The sequence below is a fragment of the Dryobates pubescens genome, chromosome 3 (genome assembly GCF_014839835.1).
Source record: "Dryobates pubescens isolate bDryPub1 chromosome 3, bDryPub1.pri, whole genome shotgun sequence".
Classification (NCBI taxonomy): domain Eukaryota; kingdom Metazoa; phylum Chordata; class Aves; order Piciformes; family Picidae; genus Dryobates; species Dryobates pubescens.
In genome coordinates this window covers 21,776,506-21,794,108 of record NC_071614.1, presented here as the reverse complement: position 1 = coordinate 21,794,108, position 17,603 = coordinate 21,776,506, and the positions used below count along the sequence as shown (strand labels likewise).

The 17,603-nt window shown below is 46.0% G+C and overlaps 1 protein-coding gene across 2 annotated transcripts in view; it reads left to right on the top strand.

Annotated features, from left to right (window-relative positions):
• EXTL3 (exostosin like glycosyltransferase 3) overlaps positions 1–17,603 on the top strand; it is a 179,865-nt gene that overhangs the window by 20,024 nt on the left and 142,238 nt on the right. The window contains exon 1 of one of the 2 annotated variants that reach the window (XM_054179751.1): positions 8,974–9,083. The exons of the other annotated variant lie outside the window; for it this stretch is intronic. The gene's annotated coding sequence lies outside the window, so the exon portion shown is untranslated. Of the gene's footprint in view, positions 1–8,973; positions 9,084–17,603 lie in introns of those variants that run through there. 2 annotated transcript variants of the gene reach the window in all.

Sequence of the window (17,603 nt, the reverse complement as noted above, 5' to 3'; positions counted from 1 at the left end):
TAGAATCATAGAATGGTTTGGGTGGAAAGAGAGCTTTAAAGGTGAGCAGGGACATCTTTATCTGGATCAAGTTCTCAGAACCTGTCCAACCTAACCTGGAGTGGTTCCAAGGATGCACCTCTCTGGGCAATGTGGGCCAGTGCCTCACAACCCTCAGCTCAAAGGATTTCATCCTGAAATTTAGTCTGAATCTCCCCTCTTTTAGTTTAAATCCATCACCCCTTGTCCTATTACAACAGACCCTTGCTAAACAGCCTGTCCCTGTCTTTTTTCCAGCCCCTCTTTAAATGCTGAAATGCCACAATTATGTCTTTCCACAGCCTTCTCTTCCCCAGGCTGAACAACCCCAGCTCTCTCAGCCTGTCCTCATAGCAGAAGTGCTCCAGCCCTCAGAACTTTCAAATGTGGGCTGTAGGACAAGAACGTTCATTACAGCACTTCTAAGCTTTTATTACGAAGATTTCCTCTGAGGAGGAAAGGCTGAGAAATCTGGAGCTGTGTAGCCTTGAGAAGACAGAGGCAATCTCCTCAATGCTGACCAATATCTAAATGGTGTGGGGCAAGAAGATGGGGCCAGACTCTCCTTCAGTGGTGCCTGGTGATAGGACAAGGGGCAACAGGCACAAATTGCAACACAGGAGGTTCCATCTAAACATAAGGGAAAAACTTATTTCCTGTGTGGTTGCTGGAGCACTGGACCAGGCTGCCCAGAGAAGTGTGTAATCTCCTTTAAAACTCACCTAGATACTATCCTGTGCAACCTGCTGTAGGTGACCCAGCTTTAGTGGGGGAGTTGGACAGGATAATCCCCAGAAGTGCTTCTAGCTCCCACCATGCTGTGATTCTGGCAGCCTGGCACAGAGGGCATTAAGCAGCACAGTTGACTTTCTCTTGACTGGACAAACTTCACTTGGCTGGAGAAATGGCTCGCAGACTTCCTTGTAGCCCACTCTGCCTTTGCCCCTCTGTTCTATACTGTCCTCATTACCCAAGAAGGCAGTCTCTACTCAGTCTAGGGGCTTGACCATGACTGTCTCCAACCTCCAGCACATTGTCATTGCTTCCTTACATGTGCTTTTTATTCACCTCTTGTATTCTGCAAATGGCAGATGGTTTTCATTCTTTGGTTTCAAGGTCTTCTCCTTGGAGCCTTTCAGCCATTCAAACCCATCAGCTTCACAAACTAGCTCCCTTAATTACCGCAGCTTTTCTTTTTGAAATGGAAAGCCTTGCAAACCTGCTTTTACTTTGCTTAAATCAAACCACTTTCTGGAAAGCAGGCTGGAATTGAGTGATCACAAGCAGCTTTTATTATAACATCCTCACTGTTTGCTGAAAGCCGACAGCAGAATCACCTCTGGTTTGCTCAGCGCCTATTTTGTAAAGAAGTCTGTTGGCTGTTACATCCTGGACATACAGGGCCCTGCAGTTAGTATTTGTTCTTCCTTCTATATCTGGAATTTAAGACTCCCTTACCAGCCAGTTCCTAGGAGTATTTCTCTCTCATTTTGAAAAGCTCTCTGTGCACATCCGGAGCCGACGGTGGGGTCTCCGGCGGACCTCTAACACAGTCCCAGCAGACAGCCTTTTACAGCCTTTTCCCAAAGTGACTTTAATTCAGAGCGATCATTTTATGCATGCCATCGCTTTGGATTTCTAGCAAACACAGATGATTCACTCAGCTCACAGAAAAAACTGCAGAGCAGTGTCCCAAAAGATTATTTAAACAGAATTTTGGAAGTGGATTTGGGGTTATATGGGTGGTGTGCATGATCAGGTCTGACTTTGGTTTGGGGCTTTGAGGGTGGGTTTTCTTAACCACCTGTGTATGTGTTTACTAGCCCTTCTTTACTCGAGGATGACTGTAATTCTTAACAGATTGTTGTTCTGACAGCCATGTAGGAAGAATTATCCCCAGTTTACATTGCCATAACCAAAACTGGGGACAAATGAAACAGCTGGCTTAAGCTCACAGGTCTGTGTGAGCAGAGTCTGCATTCTCTGCGTCCTCTGTCTTTTCAAGCACTCTCAGCAATCTGGCAGGTTGTCAAGGCCCTCAAATGCTGCAGACTCAAGAGTGAGCTGAAGTGGTGGAGACTCACAGTCTTGTGTCTGGTTGTCTGGTGCAACAAAGCACACACTAAAAACAATGCTTTTGTACTTTACTGAACTACTTGGTTTGCAGTCACTTTTAATTTCAGTTTAGACAGTGCTGAATGCTTAATTACACAAAGTGCCTTGGGTAGACAAGGGTATAATGGCCAAGCTATGCTGCAGTTACAATATGTAGATGTTTGGGGATTATGTTATATACAAATGAAATGATTGTTGCTTTTTATCTCCTGTTTAAATATAGTTCAAATTATGGAATATTTAGTGGAACAGAATAAGCTGTTGCTTGCCAGCATTTTCATACCAGTGGTTACCAGATGATTCTCTATTTATAACCTCTCCATCTGTTCCAGGGTGGAGTTTGGGGGTAGGCTAGGTATTTGTACGTGTCTTCATTCTTGGGTATCTCTGGAAAACTTCAAAGCATCTCTTCTGAGATGAAGGGAAAGCATAGTTAGCTGTAATATCCAAGGAATTCAAAGGAATTATACAGAAATACAGTTGATTCCTCAGTGTAGCAGGGCTTGGGAGGGGAAGGAGCCTTAAGCAAAGAAGCAGTACTGGTATTTTCTGCTCTTACTCAGCCATCACCAAAATACACTAAGAGCTTTGCTCAGCTGTTACCAGCCTGGGCTGCTGCTTCCTACTTTGGAAGACGTTTTTCTTAAGAGTCACTGAAACTTCCAGGAGTATTGGAATATGGAAGTCTCTAGTGGGAGGGGTTGTTATTTCTGTAGATAAATGTTAATTTAGATAAGTTTTAGATTTTTTTTTTTAATGCTGGGTGACTGATTTATTTTTATTTTAGAATGATAGAGCTAAGTCTATCTAAAAAGAGTAACAGAACAACTGCATTCAGACACATTTGCTCTAGGTGAGACCCCACTGTGTCAGACTCTGAAGCCCCCAACTCAAGAAGGATATGGACCTGTTAGAGCAGGTCCAGAGAAGGGCTGTGAAGATAAAGAGTGATGGAACATCTCTGCTACAAAGACAGGTTGAGAGAGCTGGGGTTTTTCAGCCAGGAGAAGGCTCCAGAGAGACCTTATAGCAGCCTTCCAGTATCTGAAGGGGGACTTTTTACAAAGGTTTGTAGTGACAGGACAAGAGGTAATGGACAAACTGGACACAGCTAGATTTGGATTAGACATTAGGAAGAAATTCTTCACCATGAGGGTGGTGAGGCACTGGAACAGGCTGCTCAGAGAAGTTGTGGAGGCTGTAACCTAGAAGTGTTCAAAGGCAGGATGGATGGTACCTTGAGCAACCTGGTCTAGTAGAAGGTGTCCCTACCCATGGCAGGGAAGTTGGAACTAGATCAGTAAGGTCCCTTCCAACACTCCAACCCACCATTCTATGGTTCTGTGATTCCTTCTCTCTACTGCACATCCTGCAAGGGCTTTCACAATTTATTTATCCTAATTTCTCTTTAACTTATTGTGTTGTTACTGAAATACGAGAATTACTCTTTTAGGCACTGTGGTTCTTGTGAGCATTGTAGTTATGTGTGAGCTTATAAACAAAGCAAATACAGTCATTTAATTAATTAGTCTAGCATGTTCATTCCTAATCAAATGTGCAGCAGCACAACTCAACATACTCTGAGTGTGATCCCTAATATTCCACCTTAAACAAAACCTTCTATCCCCATTTCTTGTCTTCTGATGTTTCTCTTAAATAAGAAAGGCACTAACTGTGCCTTAATTAACAAGGGAAGGGGCATTTCTTCTCTGCACACCATTATGCTACCAGACAGTGTTCTCCAGCATCTTGCCAAAAGCTTTCACTGCTTTTACAAATGGACTTTTGCCTGCCTTCAGGATCTGGTTCCCCTGTGCAGGATGCTGGGAATTTACTGTATTTATTTTTTGGATCCCCACTGGATCCAAACGAGAATTAGCATTTGGGAGGAAAAAGTTTTCATTACCAGTGTGTCAATTCTGGTGCAAACTTTTCCTTTCCCAACATAGATACTGCCACTGAGTGTTTCAGTTCATGCCCTAGCCCTTGCTGTGCTTTGTGGCCAGCAGTGGGGTGTATTGTTACAACACTTCTTGTGCCCATGAGGTCTTCAAAGTGCTTTATTTAAACGTAATGAAACGCATTTCCCCTTCCACTGAAATGCAGCTACTTACACTGCAAAGCCTGGCAGCTGCTGTAACAGCAGGAGCAGGACCAGAGCATTGCTTTTATGACATAAAGTAGAGAGTAAAAAAAAAAAAAAATCCATATCCATTAAAAACTGCAGGGGGAGTGTAAATTGTCAGAATGCAATTACCTAAACTGGAATTTGTCCAGTGTTCCAGATTAACATTTCCTCTTTTGTGAAGCATGCTGCAGGATACCTGATGGCCTGAGTCTCAGCAAGATTAAAAACTGAGCTGTGCTGAGTAGTCCTTCCATAATGGCTGAGAGATGTATATTATCTTTTTATCACCTACAGCACCCTGGGGCTAAAATGGGACTGAGTCCTACAAAATCCACTAGAATGTCAAAATCCAGTGGGAGTGTCTGAGGTTAAGAGTGCGGACTGCAAACATTCCATGAAACTTTTGAAACCCATGGATGATTCAGCCTTGGTACTGTCTTCCCTGGAAGGGAGGAGAAGGAGTTCTTTTTAAAAAAAGATTTACCCAAAGGATTACAGCAAGGAAAAGATGAAAGTTCAGGGTCCTCCTGTTACATCATTGTTCACTTGAGGATGGGTGTTTCTGAGGTTTATTTCAGGCCATGTAAGTGTGCCATGGAAATGTGCATTAGCTGGCTCTCAAACTCCTTAATACCTGCTTGAAATGACTTGGTAGATGACAGACTGGAGAGACCAGTATGTTGGATGTGAGAAATACTTATAAGTGGAGAGAATGAGAGGGAATTGGTGCACGTAAGGAGAAGAGATAAATTTGTGACCGTTTCCAGCAGAGGAAAAGAGGACATAAAAGTGTCCTGGCACTCACCACATGCAGTTGCAGCTGCCAACCGTAGAGCTACTAGGGAGGTTCTGAGCACAGAGTCATAGAATAATTTTTGGTCAGAAAAGACCTTTAAGGTCATTGAGTCCAACCATTAACTGCAGCACTGCCAAATCACCACTTAGCCATGTTCCTCGGTACCACATCTACATGGCTTTTAAATCTCTCCAAGGAAGGGGCCTCCACCACTGCCCTTGGGAACTTATTCAAGGGCTTGACAACCCTTTTGGGGAAGAAATTGTTCCTCATGTCCAACCTAAACCTTCCCTAGAGCAACTTGAGGCTGTTTCCTCTCATCCTGTCACTTGCTACTTGCAAGAAGAGGTTGACCCCCACCTTGCTCCAGCCTCCATTCAGAGACTCGTAGAGAGTGAGGTCTTCCCTGAGCCTCCTTTTCTCCACAATAAACAACCCCAGTTCCCTAAGCTGCTCCTCAGAAGACTTGTGCTGTAGACCCTTCACCAGCTTTGTTGCCCTTCCTTGGATATGCTCCAGCATCTCAATGTCCTTGTAGTGAGGGCCCCAAAACTGAACCCAGTACTCAACATGCAGCCTCAGTATAAGGGAGGTTCCCTAAATGAAATCATACAGAGACATCAGTAAGTTCTTCTGTGAGCGGTGGGACTCATGTTTTCTTTTCCCTGTAGCCTCTGAATGCTGCCATTTCTTCAGTTTCCTGATGTGTGTGCCATCACAGGCTCACCCCTCACCCCATGTGAATTGCTCACCACATCCAAACCTCCCTCCTCCTTGTCCTTACTGTAAAGCTCAAGATATTTCACAACCTCCCCGGTAGCCCCAGGCATCCCCTGCATCCCAAACCTCCTGTTGCTGCCTGGAAATGCACCACTTGGATAGTTAGATGGTTGTCATGCACATGAACTGGCTATTTGGTTGATGAGCAGATTGAACAGAAGGGGTAAGATCTGAACTGCAGCTGCTTTTTGCTGTCTTTGCATTGCACCTACATTCTGAGGAGGTCCTGAAGGGAATTTACTGTTTCCCCATTTCCTTGTGCAGAGCTCCAGGTAGAGCAGAGTAGAATAGCAAAATCTCAAGCTGTGTCAGAGTGGGAACAGATGTGTATGCTAGGACAACGTGGGTGTGTTCAGTGATTCAGATGTTAATTTTGTCTTTCTACTGTGCAATGCAGTCATAGACTGTCTTTTTTTTCTCCTGAAAAATATAAGTATTATTTCTTAGAGCCTTTGAACCTGCAGTACCTATCTCTGTCCTTCAGTACAGCACATTCCCTGCTTGTGAGATTGGTTTTTGTATTGTTTATCAAAGGGTAGACCTGTGCCCCCCACCTTATCCCCCACCGCTTTTTCATCTCAGTACAAAAGTTGGTTTCTCTTTGCATTCTTTACAGATGTGTAAATGACTGTTAAAAAGTGCAGTGGTGGAAAAGTGGTTTCTTGTAGTTTTGAAGTGCTCATGTTTTATTAAAGCTGAGATTCCTGGAGCTTTGTGGCCAGAGACACCTTCCACTTGCCACCCTTTCCACTCCTACAGAGATAAAAACCTATTTCTCCCTGTAAAAATTCTCTAATCCCCCACTTTGTGTGCTTTGGGGTAGGACTTGATTCCCACAGATACAAATGCCTTTCATGAGGCTCCTAAAATATAAAATTACAGTTAAAGTGCATAAAGCAATGAAGCAGAATACTGAACCCATTTGATTTCCCCTACCTCTTGCGAGACTCTACCTGGAGTACTGCATTCAGCCTTGGGGCACCCAGCATAAGAAGAACATGGACCTTTGTGGTCCTCCTCTGAACTCTCTCCAACAGATGATCAGAAGGCTGAAGCACCTCTTGTGTAAGGACAGGCTCAGAGTTGAGGTTGTTCAGCCTGGATATGAGAAGGCTCTAGGGAGACCTTACAGCAGCCTTCCATTAGCTACAGGGGACCCACAAGAAAGTTAGAGACTTTTTACAAGGGCATGTAATAACAGGACAAGAGGTGATGGCTTCAAATTGAAAAAAGTGCAGATTTAGGATTAGCTACAAGGAAGAAGTTCTTTACTGTGGGGTGGTGAGACACTGAAACAGATTGCCTAGGGAGGCTGTGGATGCCCCATCCCTGGAAGTGTCCAAAGTCAGGTTGTATGGGGGCTCTGAGCAACCAGTTCTAGTTGAAGATATCCCTGATGACTGCAGGTGATTGGACTAGATGATCCTTAAGGTCCCTTCCAACCCAATCTATTTTGTAATTCTATGATTATGATTCTATGATTTGGCTTTGTTGTGCAAAGATGCTGCCACGATTACCTCTCTCTTCCCCTCCCCCCCTTTATTTCCTCATTGTGGTTTATTTTTTCCTTTTGCTTCAATCACCATCTGTTGCATAATATGTTTAGTACTTATCAACCTCAGTTTTACATAGCTGTTTTGACTTAACATTTAATCAGAAATGGCAACACCTCTCTAGTATTTAGAAGTACTTCATCCAGAGTAAGTGATTGTTTGTACTGCTAATGCAAACCTTCCAGGTTGTATCTTGATGCAATTTTGTAACAAAATCACAGCATGCCCAGTTGGGAGGGTCCCCAAGGATCATCTGGTCCAACCTTTCTGGGTGAGAATGTAGTTTAATAAACGAGATGGTCCAGCAGCCTGTCTAGTTGAGCCTTAAAACTGACAAATGTAGGGGAAGCCACTACTTCTCTTGGGAAATTATTCCAATGATTATGCCAACTGTTCTCATTGTGAAAAATTCCAACAGGAATCTCCCCAGGAGTTAACTTGTACCCATGTTCACTTGTCTTTTCCGTGTGACTTCTTGTAAAAAGGGAGTCTCCATCATCCTGGTAGCTACCCTTTATACACAGGTATATGCTAATAAGGTTCCCCTAAGCCTTCTCAAGGCTGAACAAACCCAGAGCTCTCAGCCTTTCCTCATATGCCAGCTCTTCCAGTCCTCTGATCATTCTTGTGGCACTTCTCTGGACACTTTCCTCCCTGTATGCATCTTTTTTTTTTTTTTTTTTTTTTTTTTTTGGGGGGGGGGGGAGGGGGAACCAAAACTGTATTTTAGTACCTGTAAGCAGGCTCTGCAGTCAGGATCTTCGTATCTTTAGGTCAGCTTCCTGCAGTACAGCTGTTTTCATAACCCCTTTTGCCTGAGGCGTGTGGCAACCTTTGCAGTCACTGCAGCAGTTTAACAGAGGTGGGTGAGATGTGGCAGAGCTCCCTGGGTTCAGCCCCAGCTTTGCAGGGGTTTTGGGGGACAGCTGGACAAAGACATGGCTGGGTGGTTAAACGGCTTGGCATGACTGCCCGTGTGAAGCAGCATCGGGCACTGAGGGGAGGGTGGCTGTTCGTAACGGGGCCTCAGTGAGGCGACTGGGAGAGACGCACCGCAGAGCGCGTGCCTGTCTTTAGGCGGGAAAAGCGCCGCGGCGTAGTGCGCACGCGCAGAGACGGCTGGGCGGGCTTCCGAAAGGGGAGGAGCTGTTGCTTCGCGTCCTCCGCCATTTAAAGGGACAGTCCTCCCATTTGCTTCGTAGCTCGCCTCCTCAGAACCGAGGGAAAGCGGGTAGCTGAGCCCTTGCCAACGCTGGACTGTTTCTCTCCGCGCTGGAGTCGGCGGAAAGCTGGGGGCTTCAGCTATCCTCGGCAGATTCCAGAGTCCTCAGTCTCCTCCTCCGCGTTTCTGCTCGCCACCCCCTCAACCCTTCGGATAGCTCCGCTGCCAGTTCGGGTGTCTCCGCCCACCCATCGTTGAAGTCGTTAAGTTCCGCCACCACTTCGGCAACTTCCGCCGGTTCGGTCGGAAATGGCCGAAGACGTGAGAGAGCCAGCGGTTTAGGGGAGAAGACCGGCCGGCTTCTCGGAGCAAACCAAGTGTGTCCGGACCGGGGGGGGGAGCAGGGGAGGGCGGACGGAGTGGGAAGATAAGACAGCAGCTATGGCTCCCCCCCCAGCCACTCGCGGAGGGCGGTGTAGCGGGCGCCGGGACCGCGGCTCCGCCAGGAGGGTGAAGTGAGGGCGCCAAGAGGTAGGGTGGACCGTACCACATACTGAGGTGGGGGAAGCGACTCACCGTGGTTGCACACCCCCCCTGCCACTACCCCTGGGGGAGCCCGGGGGGCCGGGTGAGTGGCGGCAGTGGTACAGTCCGGAGGAAACCCCCTGAGGCGGGGAGCGGGAAGGCCTGGCTGGGGTGTCCCTGAGAGGCAGTCTGGGGGTGGGGGGAGCGGGTAGAGTCCTTCAGGGCTGGGGACACGGCTGAGGGGATCCTCAGGGCTGAGGGCACAGGGGGCCCTCACAGCATGAGGGACGCTGCGGGGAGGCGGGCATCCCCAAAGGCTGGAGTCCCCGCATGGCGGGAGCGTTGCGACGGCTCCTAGGTTGCTGATGGGCTCCAGCCTTACAGCCTGCCCCCTGCTCTCCCTCCTGGCTGTGCCCTGCCCTCTCTCCTCTTTGAACTAACTCTGCGAGGAGATGGGCCCGAGACCCCCTCATCCCATCTCCTTTGGCTGCCTGCAGCATCTCCTGCACGTGGGGGGACGTTGCTTCCTCCATGGCTGGGGCAGACCTGTGCCTCCCGCTCTGAGGCATGTTTTGGTGTGGGGGCTTGAGGCCTAGCGCCTGGTCCGGCGTTGATGGTCACCAAAAGCGTTGGTGCTTATTGCCATCTCGCAGGGTAGTTCCGTGTCTTGGAAACTTGACAGAGTTCCTCCCGACAAGTGCCTGCTCCCTGTTGCTCTTGCTGGGGTTTCGCCTCGTGAAACAGTGAGGACAGAGATGACAAGGCTGTTATCTTTCTGGGCTTCTCAGCGTTTCTGATACATTCGTGTTGTGCTCCTGTGAATTGTTTGCTGAAGCTGAGGTTTATCTTTGTTTGTGGTTTTGTTGGTTGGTTGTTTTCCCAGCTGTTTTCCCCACATGAGGTCTCTTCTTGCTCAAAAACATGAAGGGTCATACCTCACTCAAAACTTTTTACCAGTGTGGATTCTAATACATTGGTGCTGACTGCCTAACATCCCATTATGCTGGTGCAAGCCCAAACAATTTGGAGCCTGGAGGAGAAGGAAATAGTTAAAATGGTGTTACAGAGATATTGAGAAGCATTCTAGATGTGCTGTTCTGTGGCTGCATGTGTTAACATTCAAACATGGAGAGTCTCGTTGACTGTTTTCTCATCTCTTGTTGGCTGTGTGTGTGCCTGATAAATAGTCTGTGTTGTTACCCCAATACAACAGCTTGGCATTAAAATTTCTGGGTTTCTGTGTTGTAAATCTAACTTCTGTATAAAGAAGATTTAAGATTCCACTTTGTTTGCTGAAAGGGATGTCACATGCAGCTTACAGATATTTTTGTTTTCATGGAGAAATCTATATATGTGAGATGCTAAAGTCTAAAGCAGATATTACAAGTGTATTCTGATCAGTGTTTCTGTTAGATGTGAAGTGGAAAGGTTCTTGGAGTGCAGGGTGTGTTTTCTGTGTTGTTGGGTTATATCAAGTAATGAGTAATCTTAAGCTAGCTTCTATGCAGAAGTAGCATCAGAAATGAACCACTCTGATTATATGATGATAAAGAGAGAGAAGTGTTCTCCCACTGACAATTCACTTTTCTTCATGTATCATCTGAGAGCCCCATCACTATATGTAGCTTTATCTGTCTTGAGTCACGACATTGGGATGCCTCTTCTTTCAGTTTTACATTTCAGAAACAGAAATTTGCATCAGTTCAGCTCGGTATTAAGTGATTCTGGAGCTGGGGCCTCTTCATTTGAGCACAGTACAGCCAAATTCTTCTGGCAGCTCAGCGGTGGTACAGACAGTTCTTGAACTTCGTGCTGGCTTGTTGCAGAAGGGAAGTCCAAAAATGTTTTTACTGAAATTCTCTAGATTTTCAAGTGGAGACTGCTAGCTCTTGTGTTTGTTTGCACATGAGGTTGGATTTTGGCAGATGTCAAAACAGAGCAAAAGCAGCAAATACACAAAACAAGAAGAATATGATTGTTGAATTGTCTTCACTTAGAATGTTTCTAAGTGATATATGGCAAAAATCAGAGGGCTGTTTGTGTGCTGTTAAGGTGGGATGGGGAAGATCATCATCATCTTCTGTTGAATATTTGTAGCATGGGGCTCTGGTACTGTTCAGCCAAGGAAGTGAATGTTGATGTAGTCCCAGGGCTTGCTTGCTTATATAGAACCAGAGCCCATCTTGAGTCTACTTTCCATGACTATTCTGTCTTGAAATGCCATTTGACATTTTGGAGTTTGTCTCCTTCCTTCTGGCTGTGCATATTTGTTCTTTTTTCCTTCCAGTCTCTGATGCCAAAGTTTTCTCCTTGTTGTTTCATGCCTGTCATCTATCCCAGTTGTCTCACCTGGTTTCCTGTGCCATTTCTCCCCCTGCCCACAACAGTGATTTCACTGAGGTGGGAAATGCAGCTAACCACATATGCTAGCTGTTTGAAGCCAAGATCACAGCAGCCGACTGTAAATTGTCTCTTAGTCCAGTGTTGGTTTGGAAGCCTCACAAAACCCCTGTATTGGAAGGAACCCCTCAGTCACTGAATCACTTCTCCTTGGAGTGGATAGGTTATCCTAGTGCTTGCTTTCTCAGGTCTCTGCTTCTGAACTGTGCCAAATGCTTCTTTTTGGGCAGAAGCAGTCTGGGTAGCACCTACCTCTTGGGTTTTAACCTAGGATTGAACTTTTGCTGTTACTGTAACAAAATAATTCAACCCAGACTGGGTTTCCTATGTTTTAACCACCCAAGAAGCAAAACAGGTGGGGTGTTTGTTTGCTTCCTCACAAAAAAGGTGAGTGATACTCATAGGCATATTTAGATATGTGACATTATCAATGGTATGGATGAGACCATTGATACCAATGATCTGATTGAAGGGTCCCTCAGTCAACCTGCTGATGACACTAAACTGGGAGAGAGTGTTGGCCTGCTGGAGGGTAGGAAGGCTCTACAGAGGGACCTTTGCAGGCTGAATTAATGCGATGAGGTCAGTGGGATGAGGTTCAAGAGGGTCAAGTGTTGGGTCCTGCACATGTGTAACAACACCCCCCTGCCATACTGCAGTCTTGGAGAAGAGTGGTTGGAAAGCTGTGTGGTGGAGAAGGAGCTGGGGGTGCCAGTCAACAGCTATTGAAGATGAGTCAGCATGTGCCCAGGTGGCCAAGAAGACCAACAGCATCCTGGCTTGGATCAGGAATAGTGTAACCAGCAGGACCAGGGAAGTGATTGTCCTGTACTCAGCACTGGTGAGGCCACACCTGTTCAGTTTTAGGCCACTCACTCCAAGAAAGGATATTGAGAGGCTGATACAGGTTCAGAGAAGGGTAATGAAGCTGGTGAAGGGTCCAGAGCACAAATCTTGTGAGGAGCAGCTCACAGAGGGACCTGGGATTGATCAACCTAGAGAAAAATAGGCTGAGGGGAGATCTTTTTGCTCTTTCCAATTCCCTGAAAGGAGGTTGCAGTGAGGTGGGTGTTGATCTCCTTTCCTTAGTAACAAGTGATAGGACAAAATGACTTCAAGTTGCGCCAGGGGATGTTTAGGTTGGATATTAGAAGAAATAGACACCCCAGGGAGGTGGATGAATCACCATCCCTGGAAGAGTTTAAAAGATGCATAGACATGGTGCTAGTAGACATGGTTTAGCACCAGGGTTGGTAGAGTTAGATAATGGTTGGACTTGATCTTAAAGGTCTTTTCCAGCCAAATTGATTCTATGGTGCTATGATTTCAGTACAAATAGACTTAGCTCTGCTAGTATGTGGCTAGACAATAGGGGAAATATTCACATGGGATTTGGAGCCACAGCTGGGACTTCAGTTGTCTGCTACAACCTGTCATGATGTGCTGTGCTTGCTGGGCTATAACCCTAGCATGAGTATGCTTACAGTTCTGTGGCTGCAGTTTAGATATATCCTCAAAAGCAAAGAGCCTGTAGCTTTCTTCTTGAGATCCTTCTGAGTCTTGTTTACTGGGGATTGTCACTACTGAGTTTAGGTGCTGCAGCTTTGGCAGGTGTTTGTCACATGCAGGAGATGGTGGTGGATGCTGCCTGGGAAGAGGTGTAAAGCCAGTTTGAGGGTTTGGGGTTAGGAAGGACAGAGACAGAAAAGCATGTACAGCTCAGCTCCATGGCCTACAGCTAATCAATTCCTGGACTGCCTGGGCGTGGGGAGCCTTGAGCGCTGGCCAGCCAGGTAAATTGATGTCATTACACGGCAGTTGCAGAGCCAGTTTTGAAGTGCAAATTGAAATCCTGTTTCAGGGAAATCATTACTATTAATTAATTGATGTCTGTTATCAGCAAGAGCAGTTTAGAGGTCTGACTAATCTATCACAGATGGATTTGAAAGGACATTTTGTAGCCTCTGCCTTGATTTCATGGACATTCTCTACGAGGCGATAGAAATTTTAAAGCATCCTGCAATATCAACTAAGGGGAGAGCAGTGGATGTTGATAACCTCGACTTCAGCAAGGCTTTTGACCACCTTCCATCATGTTCTTACAGGTAAGCTTAGGAAATGTGGGTTAGATGCATGGACAGTGATGTGAATAGAAAAATGGTTGAAGAACAATGCTCAGAGGTTTGTGATCAGTGGTGCTGAGTGTAGTTGGAGGCTTGTAGCTAGTAGTGTTCAGGAGTCATCTTGTTCAACATCTTCATCCTTGACCTGCATAAAGGGACAAGGTGGACCCTCAGCAAGTTTGCTGATGATACAAAGCTGGGAGGAGTGGCTGGCACCCAATCAGGCTGTGCTGCCATCCAGTGAGACCTAGGCAGCCTGGAAAATTTGGTGCAGGAGACCCCCATGAAGTTCAACAAGGGCAAGTGTAGAATTTCCCACCTGGAGGGGCATAGCATCCTGCACCAGTACAAGTCAGGAGTTGACTTGCTGGTAAGCAGCTCTGCCAAGAATGACCTGGGAGCACTGCTGGTTGAGGAGTTCCCCATGAGCCAGCAATGTCCCCTCATGGCCAAGAAGGCCAAGGTGACCTGAGGTGCATTAAGAAGAGTGTGGCCACCATGTTGAGAGAGGTTCTCTTTGCTTTCTACTCTGCCCTAGTCAGGCTACATCTAGGGTATTGTGTCTAGTTCTGGGTTCTCCAGTTCAAGAGAGACAAGAAACTACTGGAGAGACTCCAGCAGAGTCTATGAAGATGCTAAGGGGACCAGGGCATCTCTCTGAGGAGAATCCAAGGCACATGGGGCCGTTTAACCTGGAGAAAGCTGAGAAGGGATCTTCTCAATGCTCATCAATATCTAGAGGGTGAGGGCCAAAAGGATGTAGCCAGACTCTTTTCATTCGTGCCCAGTACCAAGACAAGGGAGAGTGGGCGAAACTGGAACCCAGGATGTTCAATCTGAATGTGAGGAGAAACTTACTCTGTGTTTGTCAAGGGAGAGAGGGAAAAACTGACATTCCAAACTGAGGTAATCTGTAGCTGCTACTGGGTGTAAAAGGTGTTAAGGTGTCTGTTTTAATGAGTTTCAGAGTTAGTGCTCTTGCTTTCTGTTTCTTAAATGGTTGGGATCTCCCTGCCTGGAATTGCAGGTGTCTGCTTTCTCTGCCAATCTCCTGCCCTTCTCTTCCCCATGAATTTAGGTGCTTAAGCAAATGTGTCACTCTACTAATGCAAATATCTGCCTGAGAATAGCAGCAGAACATGGCATTAACCCATGAAACCTCAAGTTTCTTCTAATGCAGAATATTAATATAATTTCCCACTGCACAAGTAATGTTTTTATTTCCTTTTAGAAGTAGTTTCCAGCTGCTTACCATTTTATCAGTCTTGTTTCATAAAATGCTTTCTTTTGTCACTCCAAATACTTGTAGGTATCTTCTGATCTCACTTTCTTCTTAGGAGTAGTGGCAGTGCAGGTAGCCTGAGGTTTGGTTCCATTCCTGTTGTTTTGGTGGGAGAGCTGTTGTGCTGAAGTGCAAATCCTGACATCTGACTCTGTAGGATGAGCTGTTTTGCTGTTTGTGTGACATGAAAGGACTGTGAGGCTATGCAGTCATCTCATATCTCTGCCAGTGTATTGGTCATCTATGAATTCATTTGGAAGTGAATTTTATTTATTTGAAAGCCAAAATGCCATGGAGCAGAAAATCAATTGTTCTGTGCATGTGTTGTCTTCCTTGAGGAACACTTCTCGACAGGTTGAGTGCTATTAACTCCAGTCAAAACAGATGATGAATTCAGGTTTGGCAACTTTATGTGGAAATTGGGTCCTGCTTACATAAAGGCATCACAGTTGAAACCATCAGCACCCTCCGTTGTGTTGTCCCATCAACACATCTCCATTTTCAATGTGAAGATAAGCCTTTGTATGTACCCCACCTTCTGGGTCTAGATTTGAATGGGATGGAATGAACCACGTCACTGAACGTGGGAAAGACTCCCTTGATGAAATGCCTCCACATCATCTGTAACGGAGGAGTGCATCAGGATGGAATTTGTACATGCCTTTTAGTGTTGCTATTATGGGCAGGAGGAAGTAATTATACTGCAGGTCTGCTCTGTGTAGGCACTTAGTGGGAAGTGATGTGTTCTGGATTGTGTTGATGTTGAGTATATGCTGTGGGATACTTCTGACATGCAGATGATGCCTGTAAAAGGTTGGCATGAAAGCATTTGAGCTTGCGACAAAAAGAGCTGCCAAATCTATGGGGAACCTCAGAGTTGAGAGCAAAGCCTAAATACATAGAACAGTGGTGTGAGCCCTTTTCCAAGGGGTCCGTAAAGTCTAAGCAAAGCAGTCCTGAATTGCTACTGGGAGTCTTTGTGTCTGCAAGGAAACTTGGAAGGGTCTGCAAATAACACAGGCCAGAACCCTTTCATAGGATCATAGAATAGTTTATATTGGAAGGGACCTTTAAAGGTCATCTAGTCCAAAATGTCTGCATTGAGCAGGGAAATGTTCAAGTAGAGAAGGTGGTTGAAAGCCCCATCCAACCTGACCTGGAATGGTTCCAGAAATAGGGCATCAGCCTCCTCTCTGGGCAATGTGGGCTCACCACCCTCAGTAAAAGCAATTTCTTCCTGATATTTTAGTCTGAATCTCCCCTCTTCCAGTTTACAACCATCACGCCTTGTCCCACTACAGCAGGCTCTGCTGAAGAGTCTCACCCCATAATGATTATGTGCTTCTGTTCTTTCTTTTAGGCCTTTTTTAAGTACTGAAAGGCCACAGCAAGGTCTCCCTGGAGCCCGCTCTTCTCCAGGCTGAACAATCCCAACTCTCAGCCTATCCTTGTAGGAGAAGTGCTCTAGCACTTTGGTCATTTTTATGGCCTCCTCTGGACCTGCTCCAAAATGTCCATGTCTCTCCTGTGCTGAGGACTCCAGAGCTAGATTCAGGACTGTGGGTGGGGTCTCAGCAGAGTGGAGCAGAGGGGCAGAATTCTATCATCATCTGCTAGCCACACTGCTTTGGATGCAGCTCAGGATATGGTTTGCTTCTGTGCTGTAAGCACACATTGTCACCTATCACCTCTCTGGGCAAGCTGGGCCAGTGTCTCACCACCCTCAGCATGAAAAAAATTCTTCCTTGTATCTAATCTGAATTTCCCATCTTTAGCTTAAAACCATCCCCTCTTGCAACAGGCCCTGATAAAAAGATTGTCCCCATCTTTCTCATAGACCTTTTTTAAGTACTGAAAAGCCACAAGGAGGTCTTCTCAGAGCCTTCTTTTGCTTAACAATCCCAACCCTCTGTGTGTCGTCTCAGCAGAGGGGTTCCAGCCCCTGGATCATTTTTGTGGCCTGCTCTAGACCTACTCCAACAGGTTAATTTTCTACTTGTACTGAGGGCTCAAGACCTGATCATAGTTCTTCTGGTGGGGTCTCTTGAAAGTGGAGTAGAGCAACAAACCCCACTTCCTTGACCTGCAGGCCACAAGTGCAGTAGTAGCATAAAACCTGTGATGTGTAACTAGCAGGTGGGCAGAAGACAGGATGGTATGATTCTGTTTTCTTCCTTTAGAGATAATCTACTGGCCAGAGTTAACATGATACAGGAGCCCATAGACTCCCAGAAATGCACTGTCATCTCCTAATACGTCAAGTAATAGGTTAGGATCATTCTTAGATTATTAATAGAGATAGCAGTCCCATAGCAAATGGGAAGGAAAAAACCCAACCTGTGCATTGTTTGGGTAAGGTATTCCTTTCCTTAGGCATCTCTCCTGGGAAGGCCTTGGTTCTTGTAAAAGAAGCTGCCGCCTACCTTGTGTACCTTCATTTTAATGTGGGGATTGAGGAGGAGCCAGCTATCGAAAACCAGCCAGAGATGGATGCCTTGGAAAATTGCCACTAATTACTGTGGTGTCTGACAATTAGCTGCTGTTAAGCCTTTCTTTGCAAGTTCTCAACCGTGCATCAGGAACAAAAACAAGGACCTGGAGAAAAGTAAGAGCTGTCCTTGTAATGATCTTGTAGGAAATGTTCTGGGTGGTTGTTATTTTGTTGATCTAACTAAGAGCAGAACATATATTCTATGATGTGGTTCCTTGCTGTGGGAGCAG